Source organism: Amblyomma mixtum, chromosome 2 (assembly GCF_055824585.1).
Source record: "Amblyomma mixtum isolate Tamu chromosome 2, ASM5582458v1, whole genome shotgun sequence".
NCBI classification, from domain to species: domain Eukaryota; kingdom Metazoa; phylum Arthropoda; class Arachnida; order Ixodida; family Ixodidae; genus Amblyomma; species Amblyomma mixtum.
Window position 1 is genome coordinate 90,105,864 of NC_143013.1, and position 12,475 is coordinate 90,118,338.

General features: G+C 48.8%; 1 pseudogene; it reads right to left on the bottom strand.

Annotated features, from left to right (window-relative positions):
* Positions 1–5,186: 5,186 nt before the first annotated feature.
* On the bottom strand, positions 5,187–8,959 carry LOC149360104 (uncharacterized; annotated as a pseudogene).
* Positions 8,960–12,475: the final 3,516 nt, after the last annotated feature.

Consider the following 12,475-nt stretch of genomic DNA (forward strand, 5'->3'; position numbering starts at 1 on the left):
TTTCACTTTTTTTTTTCAATGCAACGAACTTTCAAGATACATTTTGAAACTAGACGCCTAACGAACCAGAAGGGCAGCACTCAGTATAGTTGCCACCTTATGTCCGCTGCTGCAAATTTGTCTCGACGCCAACGACTTGTAAAATACGTTGCAATTTAGTCAGTCTCCATGCGCACTAAGGCATCGCATTGTCCTAGGCTAAGAATACAAAGAACAAAACCGTTTGCTATGTTTTCATCGCAGGGCCCTTTTTAAACACAAGATCAAAAGTAATCATTTTTAATCGGAGCATGCAACGTGACAAAAATTAATGGACACCAAGGGACTTCACCCCGCTCATTGGTTGGGCAGCTTTCTCCATATCATGGGGCGTAAGTACATGGAGAAAGTTTGGTCCTCAGAAAAAGAGCCCATACTTACAGTTGTATATAATAAACAAGCACGACTGTACTTCCATTGACTTTTTTTGGCCGCACCAAACTAGAAATTTCTCTGATTTTTTTAGTCACCACTGTGTGAATTTGCTCCTTGGGGCGACAATGAAGCCTTTCGTCTCGGCGCACCGAAATTGCTTGCGGGATTCACTGCACATTGCCGCACACTGAATAGGGAGAGGTGTTTAGTACATAAGCGTCAAGACATCAAAGGAGAGTGCTTTGGTGATTGAGCTCATAAATGACGATGATAATCCGGTCTCTTGTATTCCCGTAGGTTGTTGTGCCCTAGCGGTGGTCCCGTTGCGCCCGCCACCCGTTTCGTGACTGAGCGTTGCCAGCTCTCTTAGCGGTAGCGAAGACTCCGAGTCAGGCGTCGGTGAGACTAAGAAAACGCTTTATACATTATGTACAGGGCATAATATAGTTCAACATCGGCACGGAGGCCGAGAGCTACACAACGCGACTGTTCTCGCACAGCGACGATCAGCGAGACACCAGCACGTCACACCATCCGACTCCACTCGTGAGCAGCACTCGACTCACGGTGGGTCGGTCACTCGGTCACTCCGTCACACACTTCCAAGCTGCACCGTTGGGGCTTATATAGCCTGAGGAACGGTGGCCCCTCAGAACTGGCCAATCCAAAGGCAGCACTCGACGGCAGTCCGAAAGGACCAATCAGCGATCGCGCGGGCCAACCGCTTCAAATTTTGCCGCGCGCGGTGGCGTCCGGGGAGAAGGAAAACTGGCGCCTCGCTGTCTGGCCTCTTGCGACAGGTCCAGGCGTGTTGCTTGCAGATGCTTCTCCTTAGGACTCTGCTGACGTACGGCGCAGCATCGTGGCCTGTCAAGGGAGCGTTAGGGCGCGTGCCTTGCGGCGCAGCACCAGGGCTTGTGAAAAGGGACGCTCGTAGGAGAAAGTTAGCGGCCGGCAGAATTGGAATCCGGGCGGGTTTCCCGGCATGAAAGCATCCCCGCCATCAGATAAGGCGCCGGGAAGACGAGCTGCTTCCACGTGGCTCGAATGCCAGGCGCGCATCTTCGTCAGGCTCTTCTTCCAAGTTCACGTCCAGGTAACTTCACGAGCACCAGGTCCCACTCGCAGGCCAGGAGCTCTGTTGACGTCGTTGTCGCCTAGGCACCTCGACCAGCTTCGCTGTGGTCGTTCTGATCCCCTTGCTTCTGCAGATTACAAAACCGACCGGCAAAAGGCAACACCCAACACAAGCAAGTGTCTCCCATCAAACACCAGACGAAGCCATAATCCAAATGAACCTAATAAATTGCTGTCCCCATTTATTCCCACTGCAACAAGAGGCATGTGTACGATCTGGTACACAAGGTTCAAACAACCATTTTACAAAGTATCAACACATCAATATAGCAGGAGAAATTAATAATCAGCAATAATAATGAAAATCAGAATGGTCCACTTGAAATCATTTGGACCGAAAACACTACTGAGAAAGCAAATGAGGTCATTCATTTTTGCCCCTTTCTTCCTTCGAGCATGATAGTTTGTTGCAAAGCGAAAGAAGGTAAGTAACGAGGAGGTCACTGAAAGAAGCGAGGCCTAGAATGCACGACTTAGAGCATCGGCGTTCGTGTTCAACCTTCCCTTCTTATAGCGGACAACCAGATTGTGCTGCTGGAGGGTCATGCTCCACCTCAGCAAACGGCCGCTTTTAGACGACATGTTACTTAACCAGGTTAGAGGGAAATGGTCCGTTTCCACAACAAACTTAGAACCGGAGACATAACAAGCCAGCTTCTGAACTGCCCACACAAGGCAGGCGCACTCTTTTTCAGAGGTGCTGTATGCCTCTTCCCTACAGCTTAGTTTGCGACTCAAATACAAAATTGGTCGTTCATGACCACTAGCATCTTCTTGGCATAGCACCGCTCCCATTCCGCGATCACTCGCGTCACATTGAATGATGAAACCTTTCGAAAAGTCTGGCGCCGTTAGAACCAGCTTATGGCTCAATGCTTGTTTCAACATTTGGAATGCATTTTCTTTCTTCGAGTCCCACGTCACCTTAACGGGCTCTGATTTTCGAAGCGCGTCTGTTAGCGGGCTGGCAAGGTCAGAGTAGTCTCTCACATAGTGTTGGTAATATCCAGCTAAACCTAAAAAAGCCGTTATATCCGTCTTAGTGGTTGGCCGGGGATAGTTTACAATAGCGGCTATCTTGATGTCGGAAGGTCTACGCCGGCCGCGCCCCACCACATGGCCCAAATAAGTCACTTCACCGCAACCTAGGTGACATTTAGCTGGTTTCACAGTGAGGCCTGCCTCTTTCAACCTGCACAATACGACTCGCAAGTGCTCGAGATGTTCTTCCCAAGTGTCCGAAAAGCTGGCAACATTGTCGAGGTATGGCAATGCAAACTCGCCCAAACCATGAAGCACTCTGTCCATCAGGCTAGAGAAACAATACGGCGCGTTTTTAAGTCCGAAGCTCAGCATGAGTGGGCGGAAGGTTCTGAAAGGGGAAACGAACGCGGCGCAACGGCTAGCCCGTTGCGTAAGGGGTACTTGCCAATAGCCTCGCACGAGGTCTAGCGTAGATATATAATTTGACTTCGACACCGTCTCCACTCTTTCTTCCAGGTTCGGTATCGGATATGTCTGATCTCGGGTGATCGCGTTCAGACGCCGATAATCGACGCATGGCCTCGGATCCTTTCCCGGAACCTGGACAAGTATCAGGGGCGATGTGTAGTCGCTCTCACTTGGCACTATAACCCCCAAGTCACGCATGCGCTGAATCTCCTCAGCCATGATTTTTTTCTGCACGGGTGAACAACGATACGGTTTACTGCGGATCGGTTGCTCAGATGTTAGCTCGATGTCGTGCTCTAAGACCGTGGTCTTTCCGGGACGGTTCGAAAAAACCTCCTTAAACTCGGAAACTATTCCCTTTAAATCCTCCTTTTGGGTGGTACTTAGACGCGCGTCCAAAGTCAGCTGTTCCAACATTAGCTCTAAACCACAATCTTTCATGTCAGCTGTCGTCAGGATTTCCGCCCCTTCCTCATCGGCAGCATTTTTCATCATGCTTACAATCGCGTGACGCTGAATGTAGGGCTTCATGAAGTTGCTGTGATAAATTTTGTTGGGCCGTCTCCCTATTTTCACTTCGTAGTTGGTAGCGGAAAGCTTCGATACAACCTTCGCGGGTCCTTCCCAGTGAACCTCGAGCTTGTTTTTCTTCGACGGACGCAGCAACATCACTTCACTACCTACTTCGAAGGTGCGTTTTTTTGCTGACTTGTCGTAATATCCCTTTGACAAGATTTGCGCCGCCTTCATGTGCCTCTCTACAATATCTTTTGTTTTCCCGAGCCTCTGAAGAAGGTCGAGGACGTAGGAGACTACATTTGGGTCGTCATCACTGCCTTCGCAAGACTCTCGAAACATACGCAGCGGAGTTCTAAGGCTTCGGCCATACACGAGCTCCGCGGGGCTAAAGCCTGTGCTCTCATGGGGAGCAGACCTCAAGGCGAACATAGCGGCGGGAATGCAGGCCTCCCAGTAACAGTGACGCTCAAAGCACAGGGCTCTCAATATGCGCTTCAGCACCGAATGCATTCGCTCTACTGGATTAGATTGCGGGTGATGGATAGAACTGTGCACCACTTTAATGCCGCATCTTTCCAAAAAGGTAGAAGTTAGGCAGCTGGTGAAGACGCTGCCATTGTCGCACTGGATCTCAGAAGGGAACCCGACGCGTGCGAACATTGAGAGCAGAGCGTCCACGACCTGGGAAGAATTTAGCTCCTTAAGTGGTACCGCCTCTGGGAACTTGGTCGCGACACACAGGGCGGTCAGAACATACCTACACCCGTTCGTTGATTCTGGCAGAGGACCTACAATATCAATTACCAGTCGCCGAAAAGGTTCTGTTATGACTGGCACTAACTTCATCGGCGCCTTCCACTTGTCAGTGGATTTGCCCACTCTCTGGCAGGTCTCGCAAGATCGCACGAATTGGTCGACATCCTTCCAACAATACGGCCAATAAAACTCCTGAGCCAATCTAGCCTTGGTCTTTTTTAAGCCAAGATGCCCTGCCCACGCATTTTCGTGCGCGAGTTCCAGTAACTGACAGCGATATTTTCGAGGGATCAAAATCTGCTCACATTTGCGACCCTGCTTATCGGTGTAGCAGCGATACAATAAGCCAGATCTCTGGTAAAATGAAACCCTCTTTTTCTCCACTCCCAGTTTGACGCTCTTCATCAGATCGGCTATTGAGCAATCTTGCTGCTGCTCGCGAATGAGCGTTTCCTTTTCAACTGACATCAGTACTGACATCAGTGACCATTGTCCTATATATATAAGTTATTCCACCAATTTAGTCCGACAAAAACAGTGCTCAAACAAGCTAAAGTACAGATGCTTGTCAAGTCAGAACCTTGAAACATTTCGCAGACGAATAATCCATGCGGACTGGTCATCCATTTTTTACAAGGTCTCCAGCAGTGACGCCTACGCTGACTTTTTGTCAATATTCCGCCAGCTGTATGAGTTGTCGTTTCCCTATCAGAATGTTAAACTTAAGAAAAAAATAAGGAAACCTTGGCTAGGACCAGAACACATAAAAATGATAAGTGAAAAAAACCTTCTTTTTCAAGCCTTCCTCAGGACAAAAGACCTAGCTAAACTTGAAATATTTAAGAAGTATCGGAACAAACTAAACGCGGAATTGCGAAGAGCAAAGAAATACTACTACAACCACCTTTTCAGTACTGCAAGAAAAGAGCGTCCGGACAAAGTTTGGAAAATATTCAACGAAGCCCTAAATAGACAAACAACACGAGAAAACACTTCTGAATTGACAATAGATGGTAAAAAATTATCCGGAATCCCTCTAGCCGAGTATTTCAATGAACACTTCGTCAATGTGGCGAAGCCAGCAGTCGACAACTCGACTAGCGCTTTGCTTCACTACCAGTGTAAGGAGACACTATTTCTTTACTCAACGGATGAAACAGAAATCTATCGCACATTTATAAATTTGAAAAACACCAATGCCAGCGGTATTGACGGCTTTCAAATAAAGGCAATGAAATACGTTATCGATATTATTGCGCCGCATCTAGTATACATATTCAATCTGGCTCTTACATCTGGATGTTTCCCGGACAGGATGAAAATCGCTAAAGTTTCAGTTCTTTTTAAGGGGGGCGATAAAAACGATGTTAACAACTATAGACCCGTCTCAGTGCTTCCTGTATTTTCTAAGGGTTTAGAGAAGATTATTCTTTTGCGCATGAACAGCTTTTTCGTTAAACATAACATGCTTTCAGATGCTCAACATGGCTTTCGGAAAGGCAGGTCAACGGAAACAGCACTATTAACTCAGAAGGAATTAATAATCTCTAATATTGATGAAGGCAGACTTACCCTCGGAATTTTCATTGACTACAGCAAAGCATTTGATCGCCTAAACCACGAAATATTACTAGACAAACTGTTCAGTTATGGTGTCCGAGGAGTTGGTTTCGCTTTACTTAAATCCTTTCTTTTGAATCGTCAGCAGCGCGTCTCTATCGCTGAAAGTGACTCATCACACAGATTACTAACTTCCGGCGTGCCACAAGGAAGTATTTTAGGGCCGTTTCTTTTCAACATCTATGTGAGCGATATCGTGCAAAAGGAAAGCAATGCAATATACGTGCTCTACGCAGATGACACGAGCATCTTTTTCACCTGTAAAAATGTAGACGAACTATTAATAGAAGCCAAAAAAGAGCTTGCAATAATTTGGGATTGGTCAAGTAAGAACTGTTTAAAAATAAATGGCAATAAATCTAAGGCCATATTATTCATGGCTAGAGGGAAGCAAGCACAGATAGAAGAAAGGTTGGTCCTTGGGGGTGCACCCATAGAAATTGTTAAGAAACATAAAATTCTTGGCGTGACCTTTGCTGCTGACATGTCGTGGAATCATCACATTCAATCATTATCAAGGACACTATCTACGTCAGTCGGAGCACTAGCACGGTGCCGTCATTTTCTTCCAGATAGAGCAAAGCTTCAAATTTATCATGCACTGTTTTCCTCTCACATAAATTACTGTACACTTGTTTGGGCCACAACCACACAAACAAATATTCAAACACTGCTCCTTCTTCAAAAGAAAGCACTTCGTTGCATTGCAAATGTGTCCTATTTACATTCATCTGCACCATTGTTCACACGGTATAACATAATAAGCGTCGAAAAAATTTACGAGTTCCGTCTACTGTACTCACACTTATTTTCCGATGAAAAGTTTAAGAGCCTCATAAAATTCCTTTCGCATTTGCAGAAACAGAAAAGTGATTGTCGCACCCGTGGATCTGAGACATGGCTGATACCACGCAGACGTACAAATTATATGCTACAGTCGCTCACGCACAACTTGCCGTGCTTGCTTAACAAATTACTGTCAGCAAATTTTGACTTAAGCGCATGTAATAGAAAACAGACACGTGAAATTTTTTTCTCATCCCAGTTTTTGTGCAGCTAATCGTATTCAATGTATTTTCATTGCATTTATGTTTTTCGTACTGTATACTTTCTTGTGCTGTGTTTTGATGTGTTTGGAATGTGTTTCGATGAGTCAATTTATGTGAAAGTGTTCAGATTTTGTGTTGGCTATATGCTGCTGCCTTGTACGGGCATCAGGCACCCTCAAGCTGCCAATGGCAGCTTTTTTGCCCCATGACCCCCAACGAGTCGTTGGAAATAAAGTTTTGAATTGAATTGAATTGAACTGCGGCCAGCTTCTGCCAGCTGGCGGAAACCGAAGCGAGTATGGAGCCCGCGTCGCCTAACTGCGGCGTCGTGTCTAGATCGCGGCTAGCAGCGCACGTATCACTCTCAGTCCCGTCCAAACCACGCTCTCCCAAGCCAGTCTCCGAGCTCTGCATCTCCCGTGTCTGCCCGCCACTCAAGTTACCTTGATCGCTCCGCGTGCCGCACGGCTGTTCGTTCACCGACTCAAAGTCCAGTTCCCTCGACAGTTGGCGCGCTTTGGATCGCGTGAGGGCCATGTACGCCACGTCGGCAAAGAATGATTTGCCCTGATGCTTCAGCATCTGCTCCGAGCTATTTGAGAACAGGTAAGGAAAGTGCCCCGGAAGGGCGGCAGACACAGCGGCTTCTGTGTTAAGTTTTCCAAACTCTCCTTCAATGATGACCGCTGCGATCGGTAAGCAGACACTCTCATCCTCGGCCACTTGCCGTATCCAAGCGCATTATCCTGTAAAGTCACCAGAGGAGACGAAAGACGGGTGGACGACGTCCATAGTTGCTGCCGAGTCCCGAAGTGCTCTGCACTTCTTGCCGTTTACTTAAATTTCCTGCATGTATGGCTCCAACAGTCGCATGTTTTTGTTTGTTTCCCGTATCGTTGCAAAAGCAACTTTCTCTTGGCAGTTCGCCGCGATGTGCCCTTGCTTTTTGCAGTTGTAGCAGATTAACGGCTTCCGTTTTTCAAAAGAACGCGTCGCATCGTTTCGCTGCTTGGGACCATCGTTAGCATTCTGAGATGCATTCTGCCCTTCCTTTACCTTTTCTTTGGTAAGGGACTCGTCTTTCCGAAACTCGCGACGCGTGATTTGCTTCCGTTCGTCGGGCTTCCTTGAAAACCCGTCTCTCTTATCTGCTTTTTCTACACGCACTGCCCTGCTGTGCAAGATGCGGCGGAGGTAATACTCTTCAGCTAATTCTGCTGCCTTGTCTAGCTTAACCTCCTTTAGCCTATCTTGCAGCCAGAGTTTGACATCCTCATCAATGCAACGGTAGAATTGTTCTAACGCGATGCATTCGACGACTTTATCGCGGTCGTCGTAAACCTCTTCGCCTTTCAGCCATTCAACCAGGTCGGCTTTTAGACGAAACGCGAAGTCAACATGTGACTCCCTTCCCTTCTGTGCATACCGGAACCTCTGCCGGAAAGCTTCGGGAGACAGTTTGTACTTTCGCAATAGCGCTTCCTTCACATCACTGTAGCTCTCAAACGCCTCTTTCGATAAGCAAGTTATCACGTCTGATGCCTCCCCGGGAAGCAAGGCTAACAGATTCTGTGCCCAGAGGGATCTCTCAATGTCATTCCGTTCGCACACATGCTCAAATTTAACGAGGTATTTAGCCATATCCTCGCCGACTACAAAGGGCGGCAGTTGGTCGCGTATTTTTGGAGCGTTAGAGGGAACCGTCGTCGAAGCAAGACTAGGCGCTGGCGAGGTTTTTCGGAGCTCCAGCTCTTTCATTTTAACCTCGTGCTCTCTAAGCGCCTGGCGCTCTCGCATCTCCTTTTCTTTCATTTCCTCCTCGCGACGTTCCTTTCCCCCCTCACACGTTCACGCCTTTCATTGATATCAGCCCAGGCCTCTTCGGCTTCCTCAGCCGTCACGTCCGAAGTCCTCGTGACCTCAAGGATCGCATTCTTTCTTTTTGTTGAGCCCAAATCAATGCCCAACTCCTCACAAATTTGGAAAAGTTCTTTAACCTTGTAACTCTCCATCGTTCACACTGCCTCTTGCTGTTTGCCCTTTTAGACACTACTTGCCGTACACTACTATATCGCTACTAGTTAGGCACGCGCAAGAATTTCACACACTGCCTTGTTTACCCCTTCAGCATCCCTTGGTTTTCAAAACATTCTTGCTAGGCTTGAAATACACAAGGTTAACACAATGCCACACCAAATCTTTCTCTAAGCTACTATAACCTGTGTTAAAGAAAGTCTGGCGTTTGAGGAAAACTTCAGGCACTCACCGCGCCGAGGTAGCTGATGTCGGTCGATCCCATAGCTGCCATCCAATGTTGTGCCCTAGAGGTGGTCCCGTTGCGCCCGCCACCCGTTTCGTGACTGAGCGTTGCCAGCTTTCTTAGCGGTAGCGAAGACTCCGAGTCAGGCGTCGGTGAGACTAAGAAAACGCTTTATACATTATGTACAGGGCATAATATAGTTCAACATCGGCACGGAGGCCGAGAGCTACACAACGCGACTGTTCTCGCACAGCGACGATCAGCGAGACACCAGCACGTCACACCATCCGACTCCACTCGTGAGCAGCACTCGACTCACGGTGGGTCGGTCACTCGGTCACTCCGTCACACACTTCCAAGCTGTTGTTGTGACTGAGAGAAGGATGAAGAGGAAATTGCACGGGCCTGCTACTGGCTCGAGCCAAGCCACCACCGCTGCCACGTGCAGATAGAGGAGAGTTAAAAGATCAGAGGAAAGAGAAAAAGGAAAGAAAAGACGCGCGTCGCAGCAACAACTGCGTCCGCCGGAGCGGACGCTGCTCAAAAAGAAGCGGCCGAAGCCGCGCTCGCCGAAGCGAGAACAGATACTCCTCGGACTAGCCTTTACCACTTCCAAGCTGTTGTTGTTGTTGTGACTGAGAGAAGGATGAAAAGGAAATTGCACGGGCCTGCTACTGGCTCGAGCCAAGCCACCACCGCTGCCACGTGCAGATAGAGGAGAGCTAAAAGATCAGAGGAAAGAGAAAAAGGAAAGAAAAGACGCGCGTCGCAGCAACAACTGCGTCCGCCGGAACGGACGCTGCTCAAAAAGAAGCGGCCGAAGCCGCGCTCGCCGAAGCGAGAACAGATACTCCCACTTCCAAGCTGCAGCTTTGGGGCTTATATAGCCTGAGGAACGGTGGCCCCTCAGAACTGGCCAATACAAAGGCAGCACTCGACGGCAGTCCGAAAGGACCAATCGGCGATCGCGCGGGCCAACCGTTTCAAATTTTGCCGCGCGCGGTGGCGTCCGGGGAGAAGGAAAACTGGCGCCTCGCTGTCTGGCCTCTTGCGACAGGTCCAGGCGTGTTGCTTGCAGATGCTTCTCCTTAGGACTCTGCTGACGTACGGCGCAGCATCGTGGCCTGTCAAGGGAGCGTTAGGGCGCGTGCCTTGCGGCGCAGCACCAGGGCTTGTGAAAAGGGACGCTCGTAGGAGAAAGTTAGGGGCCGGCAGAATTGGAATCCGGGCGGGTTTCCCGGCATGACAAGGTGCACGCGAAGCAGCGGCGAATCAACGAGGGCCCCGAAGGAAACTGCTGCGTAACACACACACACCGCCATGTCGTCGCGGCGAAACGGTAGCTTCCAAAATTGCTGTGCGGACAATGAATGGCCGCTCGCTGCTTCCGAGCGTATTGCAGCCTCGAGTGAGACGCTTAGTGCAGTACGTTACTGCCAAGGTCGATGTTCTCTAGTCTCTTAGACCAAGACAAGCGTGCGTAAAGCAGAGGTCAGTAAGCTGGCGGCTGTGGGGAGGCCGACGTGTCACACACCGCCATGTTGGCCCGGCGAAGCAAGGCCCTAGGCCTCTCGCGAACTGTCGGCGCAGGCGAAGCAACACCATGCGTTCCGCGAACACGCTGGCGGCTTCAGAAGCAGAATGAGCGCATCGCATTGGTGCGCAAGGCAGCCGAAATCCGGGTCTTGTATCACGACAAACGTGTATGAAGCAGCAAGAGCGCAGGTGAGATGCAGTCAAGCAGCGACGAAGAAGCCGGCGTCGTCACTTGCAAGCGCGGCGAACCAGCAGCTGCCGCTAGGCGGCGCGCAGGCGCTAAGAGAGCAGGTCATAAAATTCTTAACGGTCCAAAGAAGTATTCAATCGGACGTACACCTGTTCGGAAATGTAGCAAAATCATGTGAGTGCTCTATTTTACTCTTTGTTTTCGTGGTGGCAGTAAAACAGGGTGATTTCCTGATTTTCATCTCTTGCTGCTGGTTGCACTATGCTATGAAAATTTTAAATATATAGGGCAGCCATTTAGAGAGGGCAGCCATATATAGCCCTGTTCGGGCTAATTAATGTTTAGAGTGTGCAGACAAAGGAGCTTATATGTGACGGTAAATGCCCGCCTCGAATGCAAATTTCTCGGCATGTACAGAAATGTGGGTATGGCTAAAGCGATGTTACGTAGTTCATGCGCTTAATCACTCTACTGACATCGATTAGGGCCAAGGCTTGCTTAGTAGGCCAAGATTTTCAGTCAGAAGAGTCAGCCAACAAGTAAACACATCTCGAGGTCCCTTGACCCCAATAATTTATTGTCGGGGACATTTATAATGATAGCTCAGTGCTTGTTAAACCAGTCTGTTTATTTGATCGCACACGGCAAGAGATAAAGCCACATCTTTGTGTTGATACCTTGCGTCTAAATAAAACGTTTACTTCAAATTATAAAGCCCATTTTTATTTTGACGTCCCGAAATATTTCTTTTGCAGTAGCATGTTCGTTCAGACCACAAGCGGGGAAAAAAAAAAACTTCCGACAGCTATTCATATTTTACGCACAAAGCATATTTTTTAGGTTAGTCAATTTATCAGCGCCCCTAGCGACAGAGAGAGGAAATGCCGGTCGCTCTTCAGTCCCGCGCCCGCGTGCGGTCACGGAAGAAGAAAAAGAAGGATCAGTGCCGACGTCTGTCCTGCTTCTGGGCTAGAAAGAGGTCTAAGATCATAAGTATCGTCTCTATATTTTCTACTGTTTTCTTTGAAACCGGTCACAAGCGCGAGAGCTCCAGTGTGTTGATGCTGCAGTCGTTAATCGATATACATTATGCTGAAACATAGCCCATACGATGAGTTGATCATCCCTTCCTGCAGCTTCCATTACTGTCGTTTAGCCATGCCGTCAGCAATGGCTCCCATTCGTAGTGATACAAAAAGAACTGGCGTGCAGACATTGCCGTGCCTCGCATTTCCGATGAAGTCGCTGGCGGCCGTGTGCGCAGCCTTCCGACTGGGCTGTGCTTCCCGGCGACGTTGTTTCCTGAAGCTACCTTCGTTTAAATTTGCGTATCAGTGTACATTAGGAGCCGCGGCGTTAGCTTAGTGGTCATGTTGCTCGGCTGCTGGTCCGGAACACGCGGGTTCTGTCCCGGCCGCAGCGGTAACATTTCGATTGAGGTGAAATGCTGGGAGCCCGTGTGCTGTGCGATATCAACGCACGTAAACGAACCCCAGGTGGTCGAAATTACCTGGAGACCTCCACTGTGACGACCCTCATAGC